This window comes from Rhagoletis zephyria, unplaced genomic scaffold, assembly GCF_001687245.7.
Source record: "Rhagoletis zephyria isolate East Lansing unplaced genomic scaffold, Rhagoletis_zephyria_1.1 Rzeph_scaffold_02202, whole genome shotgun sequence".
Classification (NCBI taxonomy): domain Eukaryota; kingdom Metazoa; phylum Arthropoda; class Insecta; order Diptera; family Tephritidae; genus Rhagoletis; species Rhagoletis zephyria.
In genome coordinates, this window is record NW_016159286.1 from 38,162 (window position 1) to 46,646 (window position 8,485).

At 33.2% G+C, this 8,485-nt stretch overlaps 1 pseudogene; it reads left to right on the plus strand.

Annotated features, from left to right (window-relative positions):
- The first annotated feature begins 418 nt into the window (after positions 1-418).
- The window catches only part of LOC108366252 (ATP-dependent RNA helicase DBP2-like), a 39,953-nt pseudogene continuing 31,886 nt past the window's right edge, over positions 419-8,485 (plus strand).

The window sequence follows — 8,485 nt, forward strand, 5'->3', positions numbered from 1 at the left end:
GCAGTTTGAGAAGAAAGAAATGAAGATTAAACTGTGATTTTATTCCAATTAAAAATATTTTGTTAAAGGAAATGCGAATTTTTAAAAATTCGTACAACAAAGTAAAACTTTTTATTCTTATATACAGCAATCAGAAGCTAGCTTCCTGGTTCTGCTTATTACAATTTTTTACATGTTGACGATTTTTACATGCAAAAGGCGCTTTTTGATAACCACACTGACGCTTTCTCACTACAATTACCTGGCAACACTGTACAGCATGCACCACAAAATAAATTTTTTTTTTCGCAGTTTATTATCAAGTTGTGCACCTGACAACCAGATGGTGCTGCTTGCCATACATTTATGAAGGCTTGCATTTCGCCCAATCACGTATGTCAAACTTTGACAAAGTTTTGACACAGCAATAACTTCCTGAATGACTGAAAATTTCATTCTGGATTTGGCACGTGGTAAGTTTGTAGTAACTGTTAAATTATTAGTGTTATTCAATTCATTCATTCCATTTTTCAGATTCGTATTGTAGGAAACTGAACGGGACCTCCAGAAACCACACCAGACCGACCAATCGATCGGAACATTAACCTGCAACGTTGTACCTATTTGGTATTGGACGAAGCCGATCGCATGCTGGACATGGGTTTCGAGCCACAAATCCGTAAAATAATAGAGCTAATTAGACCCGATCGTAAAGTGGTAATGTGGTCCGCAACTTGGCCCAAGGAAGCACAGGCACCGGCAGGTGATTTCTTAAAGGGTTATATTTCTACAAACACTGAATCGATGAACTTATCAGCTAATCACAATATTCGACAAATTGTTGAAATTTGTCAAGACTCCGAGAAGCCACAACTGGTTATCAAGTTGCTGAAAGAAGCAGCACCTACCAATAATAATGCTGCTAACAACAACGACAAGATTATTATATTCATCGAAACTAAGATAAGGGTCGCAGAAATATTGCAAATAATTCGCAACGCAGGCCAAACCGCCACTTTCCAGTCACTGTGATAAGTCCCAGCCTGAACGTGATTCAGTGTTGAAAGATTTTCGCAACGGCAAATCGAATATTTTAATTGCCACCGATGTGGCCTCCCCTGGCCTGGATGTAGAAGATTTGCTGTATGTCATCAATTACGATTATCCAAACTCATCTGAAAACTATGTACCTCGTATTGGACGTACTGGTCGTTGCCAGAAATTAGGCACAGGTTATACTTTAGTCACTCATGACAATGGAGAACAGGCACCGGATCTAATTTCTGTAAGTTTGTAGTAATTATTAAATTATTAGTGTTATACTTTATCACTGTTGCCAAATTGGTGCTTTTCGTACTAAATTTAGTGCTTTTCTTTATTCAAAACGCGAAAATTTTAGAGTTTAGTGCTTGGTGCGTTTTTTTTATGGTGCTTTTGTTTTTAGTTTGAAGACACCAAATCTGGGTCAAAATTTATAGCAATCCTGAGTTTTGTAAGAAACTTCACAAAAATCAAAACAAAATTGTGTCGCAATGACAATCATAAGCGAGTGAGCATATGTTTACCAACAATATAGAGAATAATCAAAATCGGGTGGGATTTGATGAGTAGACAGGTTTTTTGACATAAAAATATTTTTCCCAATATGCGCCAGTGGATAATACGCTCCAATCAGACACATTAAAAAGGAAAATCAAATTTCGTTATGTTTCAGGTGTGAAGCGGTCGGAAAGAAAAGTTCTTTATGTTTCTTTAGTTCACAAGATCATACGAGACTGCAGTGTAGATTTAAAACTACCCCATAGTTCATGAAACTTCATTTCTGGTTTCTGCCTTCGTTTGATAGGAATTGTAGAAAAAAAATTAAGCAATTAAGCAGCAAATTAGAAAATAAGAACAATTATCTTAACGTCGGTTGAATGGAAATATTTGAATTTATAGAAAACTGAATAAATTCAAACGTCGAGCAAAAACATTGATTTTTATTAATTTGAATCCCTACAATACAATTTTTCATGCATACGAAGTAGAGGGCTGCATGAATTCATTCAAAACGGCATATGAATTATTCATATAAAAAACCAATGAATGAGTTTACCCGCAAATTTTTTGAGTTTGAGTGAATACTGTTCTGATATGGGTGTCGTCATAACAATATTCAAACAATAAATTGAATTGAAATAAATGACAAATTTCGTTTAGGAATATCCAAAAATATTTTTTTTTATTTACATTTGTACAAACGTACATATGTATGTATGTATGTAATGCTGCGTTCCTATTAAAATACGAAAACACTTGTTTGTAGCATAAACTATAACCAAAATGAGTTTGAATGGTTTTCATTCATTCATTCACATTCTTCCATTTGAAGGCAAAAACTAGCTAAATATAATTGTAGATAAGATTTTGGGAACTTCGATTTTAGTTTTTTTTCGTTCTTCAGTCAACATCTATAAAGCCATTTTAAATTCCGTTATTAAAATGTTTCATATTTTTCCTTAGAAGAAATGTGTGTTCACGCTTCAAGTTTCCACTATAATTAATTTAGTTTTAATAGACAATGAGTCTACATGAATGACATGACAACTTTTATTCCGTCTCTTTGTTTTTGCATTTATATGAATCTAGCGAAATTTGATTTCTCATTTAATTTGGCGTAGTTCTCTGAGAGTGAATATTTTTTTAATGGTGTATTACTAATAAGAATTGCCATTTGCCGTCAGGTTAAGGAAACGTACGGTTGGCCTATTTTTAGTAGGTTCTAACCTCAATTTTCTACATTACTGATATGCGCTGTTTACAGTCAAACTTCCAAAACTATTAGTGTGACATTTATGTTTCAAAGAAAACTTTTTATTGAACTTGTTAACGCTTTTTCTGATAACTGTTCAGCGAATACTTTTTCAAATATCCATAAACGCTTGCGTACTGGAGAAATACATTATTAAGTACCTTAAGCAGTTCACATATTTATTAAAATTTTGCTTTACTAAATTTACATTCAGTTCTTTAATCGTGTTTTTTCATTTAATTTTCTTGTTCCATAATTTTTTTTTATGGTTTCTGGGGAGGTGTACATTTTTTATCGCATTCGAATTTGTTTCTCTTACTCAAGCTTAATGTTTTTAAATCACTCAATGCAAAAGTATTACATTTTTTTTTATACAGCAATAAATTATGCAAATTAAATATCCCAGTAAAAATTGAATGCAAAATATAACCTAAATTCTGTTAGATAAATCACTTTCAATATGAAGCGATTATATTCGATAGTTTAAAACAAAATGAATATTCATAAATTAAAAAATTCAAAACTGTGAGTGGTTTGTATATAAAATAGAAAATTCAAATCTACTGTACTCTGTTTGGCTAGAAGTTTGAATCAACTCATGCAGAGGTCTAATACGAAGTTCATTAAATACTCCAATAAAAATTTCTCTAATAATTAATTTAATTAATTATCAGAGAAATGTCGTATAAAAATAGCAGATGTTGTTTACTTTTGAATACGGCTTCATCGAGTGCGCTATAAGGACGGAGGTATAAATACTTGAAAGAAATATATGTTGAATTAAATCAGTTTTTTTTTTGTTAATGCGGTTCTTGCGTGGGTATCAACAAGGTAATAATTTAAAAACTCACAGCTCAAACTTAGAAAATTAGAACCAATTTCGCCATCTCTATACATTTTGAACGTATGACTTTGATCACCTATTAAAGGATCTGAGATGGTCGGTTCCGTGTTACCAGATCGACCCAGGGCTCCTGGGTAAGAACCATCACCTTTTTTTGTTTTAATATATCTCACTGATATAATCGCCGATTGTGATGATGCTTATGCTATAACGAAAGAACTTCCGGTAGGTACGCATGTTTAACCATGCGCTTCGGGATTTGAGATGATGCAGGGTGAAGAGAAGTGGAAAAGATGGGTTTCTTTTGTGAAGTGGAATGAAGAGTAGGTAAGAAGTTTACTGCGAGGTTGTGCTGTTCTCATTGTAGGGCGGAAGTGGGACCAATTTTGCAATTGGCCTTCTGATTTCTCCCTTAGCTGTTTCGATGTCGACTACTCTTACTCGGTTGTCGGAACCTGGGTGTAGCTTGACTATTCTCCCCAATCTCCATTCGTTTGGTGACAGGTTTTCCTCTTTAACGACGACAAGGTCTCCTAGCTTTAAGTTGGTTTGTGGATGTTTCCACTTGATGCGTTTCTGCATTTCGGTGAGGTATTCCATTTTCCATCTCCTACAGAATGTCTGGTGTAGGGCCTCCTGTTTCTGCCATCGATTTACGATTGAGGCAGGACTTTCGTTTACATCGATTTCGGGTGGGGCAAGAAGATGCCCGCCGACTAGGAAATGACCTGGGGTAAGCGGCTCCAGGTCAGACGGTTCGTTTGAAGAGGGGTGTAGTTGATTCCAAAGATTTTTTTTTTAAATATTTTAATTGAAAGTTAACAAAACTTAATTTATTTTTATGTTGTTAGCAATTCGAGAAAAGTTTGAATAATGAAAATTTTCTATTTGATTGACGAACCACAAAAATCACATAAATCTAAAATTTCCAAAATTACAAAGTTGAAATGAACACAGTACAATAAAAGGTAATAACACAAATACAAACCCTACAATGTATTTAGCCAGTGTGCGCATAAACATATATATAAAAACTTATTTTTATTAAAAAACAACTTAACGTTTGTCTTAAGTTCGAAAATAGAAATGTTTAAAACCATTTAAAATAATAAGCGTTATTATTTATATACCAACGATTATTTCTACATGACATGTCATACTAGAAACACCTGTGACCCCTACATGACATGTCGTGTTAGAGACTCCTGTGACCCTACACATGATGTGTCATGCTATAGACACCTGTGACCCTCTACATGACATGTCGTGCAAGAGACACTTGTGACCAGCTGCATGACATTTCATGCAATGGTCACTTAGGAAAAATGAAAGACTTCCATATAAACGTCAGGTGATATCATTTAGGACATAGCCTAGCAGTAAGTGACACTTAAGTGACTTCTGCAGGACTTGCGCTACGGTGCATTTAACACACACACTCTCACTTATTGAATCGTTTGGACAATGTTGCCAGGTCTTCGGCATGAGAAAACGTCCCTCTTTATCTGAAAAAACGTCATTTCCTACCCAAAAACGTCTTTTTCAAATGTATGCACAAAGAATTGTTCTTATTAAACTTTTATTGTATGCAAAGGTACATATGTACGTAAGGTATAGATATTAAAACGTCATTTGCTCTGTCACATTTAAAATTCATTCTAAACTGGTTTGAGATCGTTAATATAAAAATCATTTTATACATGCACTTGTGATCAGCTGATTAAGTCATCGATTTTGGCTCTTTCTTTTTTGTTTATTTAACGTTTATTATTTTTCCATAAAAGCCTAGCTCATTATATAACAAACAAAATATAAATTCACATTTCAAAGTATGTGCAAAAATTATAAAAAACCTGATTCAACTTTTTATTCAGATTTTTTAGAATTTCTTTGAGTATGCAGGTTGATATCCCATTAAATTTCAGGGCAATAATGTGCAAGTTTTAAGTTGCTAAAAAATCGCGTTGATTTTTAATACTATTTTTTTCTTGTAAACATTTGGTTAAGTGGTATGTTGTCGAAAATGCTAAATTACGTTCTGTTAAGAAGGAACATAGCAATATTTCAGTCTTTTTACGTTCATTAAATTTTCAATAAGGGGCCCCATGCGACTAATTGTGTCATTTTCTTTATGCGGGTGTGTCATTTTCTTTATAAGGGTTAAGTCATCTGTGTCCAAAGAATATATATTTTTTTCAAGCAGCTGCTGCAAAAAACAAAGCTTGTTAAGATTTATTAAGAAAATAATTCAAAATCAGTTCTACTTACAAGATTTAGTAACAGAGAATAGTACTGGGAAGTTAAAAAACGTCATTTTTTACACAAAAAACGTCCAAATGACGTTAAAAACGTCAACCTGGCAACGCTGCGTTTGAACGTGTTAGAATGCCGACCACTGGTATAGACTATGAGTATAACTAAAAAATGCGATTTCGAATGAACTATTTTTTTAACATTGAATAAGAAAAAGACTAGGGAACAAAGTATTGCAATGATATGTATGCATAGGCGATATACTACTTTTAATACATATTTATGGCGAAAATGTTTTTTTTTTTAATTTCAAGACCCTACCCCTAATTTTATTTGTGTTACTGCCTATTTTGATAGATTTGTTGAAGGTCATTTAGAGGTCGCGACCTGTCGATTTAGGTCAGAAAATAAGATTTTGTAGATTTATTAGCTTTTGAATAATTTGTTGTCGGACTTGGCTTGTTGGGATTTTTTATCGGGTAAATAAAAAAAATCCATATTTCTCTTAATTTTTTAACTTTTGACCATCGATAATCTCCACAATTTCTAAATATGTAGCACAATCTAGAATTAAATCCATTTGTAAATAACCTGAAAGCTCATTTATTGCAATCGCATAAAAATTGTTGAAGTAAGGAGGCTTTTCTTAAATACGGCCTTGAATTTATATTTTTTATATACCGGACTTTCAGATTTTTTAAGCAGTGTGACTAAGGAATTCATCAATATTTATTCAAAATTGATATATACAAACGCTCTTTAGCAAGGAAGTGGTTTTTCAAGAAATTATAGGAAAATGAAGGTGAAAATGTGTAATGCTTTGAGGTTTGCGGTCATTCAGGGTCCTTTTTAATGGTCAGTGATATCCTCCTAGGTGTTTAAAAAAGAAAGGGATCTAAGCTATTTTTATTTTTTGCTTTCGTGAAATAAATTTTAAAACTATGAATAATACCTAATAACTTTTACTTTTGACAAACACGGTCAACTGCAACTGCAGTTTGCACTTTAGTTTGATATATAGCTCAATTCTAAGGCTGCTACAGATCGGCCTAACTAAGTCGTATGACTGAGCAATTATATATAGATACTAAAGGCCTGAACTACAAAACATAGCGACATGTAACACATCATGGAAGTGCCAGTTTATATCATGTCGCTTGTACATGTTTGAAAGTGATATATGAAGACATTGCCGAATAAATTCAAATCAAATCATGCATCAAATTTATGCATGTCAACAAAAGGAAACCATGCAACATATTCAGCATTATTATTTACATTGTATATACGGGAAGAGATTTTCCGAATTTTGCAAGCTCCTACTATAGTAAAATTTATTAAACAATTATCTAATTAAAAATATATATACCAACGGTGGGCAAACGTGGCTCTTTGAGATAATTGCGGCTCTTTGCTTAGCAAAGTGCGGCTCTTTTTACTTTCTCCTTGCTTAGAACATTTTTGCTCTTTTTACTTTTTTAAATACATATTTCATACATATTACACATATACATACATATTTTACATACATACATATTATACATATAAATACATATTTTAGCCCACAGCAATTTGCCAACAAGAAAACAGCTGAACAAGAAGAGCTGGCTGGAATTTAAGCAAATCCCTAAATTGAATTTGATGGTTTGGAATGGATGCGACTAATTAAACCTGTTAGAAATAAGTAATTATTCGTTTAGTCAGTGAACTGTGTCAGGATAAGAATTCAGGATTTGTTTTCAATTTTATACTTTTGACGGGTCTATTCTGCGCTGGTAACATAAATTTTATAACCGGTAATTAAAGTTTCTGTCAATTTTTAAACCTTTTTCGCATTCTGTGCTCTCTTGTAACCGGTGAATTTGGTCACCATCTCATAAGCTGGTAACAAAATATTGCCCCGTGAATTATGCAATACAGGAATTTCCACAAATCTTCATAGCTGAGTTGCTGAATATTTTCACTGCATTACCAACCTACCTCGAATCGCGGTGACAAGTGGTAACAATTTTTGGTAATAAAATTTTCCGGTCACAAGATCTTCGGTAACGTGCAGAATAGACCTGTTAATGTAAACAAAATTTCTATCAGCTGTTCGTCTAACTTGCAAGTTTCTGCAAATTTTCTGTTCGCGTACTATCGTGGATATTTTTCTCTTGTGAGAGGACAGATGATATTTCGCCGGAATTTCGCTGTTGGACATTTTTTACTGGAGATTTTAAACGAACGTACCTATTGACTATCGAACATTTAACAGAATTGTTACGAACGGCTTTAACTGACCTAAAACCAGATTTTGAAAATTTCGCCAAAGGGATCTTTTGAACTTTCTTTTATATCTATCTTACGTACAATAGAATAATAATAAAATTAATGTTTTTCATTTGTAATAATAATTTTATTTAAAAATAAAATTTTTGTTTTTCTTGTTCTTTTTTTGTGGCTCTTTGTAGCATTTAGAACTTAGATGTGGCTCTTTTCGGCCTCGGCCTTGCTAACCCCTGCTATATACATTTTCATACAAGGCAGGATTTAACAGTATTAAAAATATGCTGCAGAAACACAACAGCAAACAACAGCTGAGCTAAGAAGCAATGACATGCTATAACAGTATG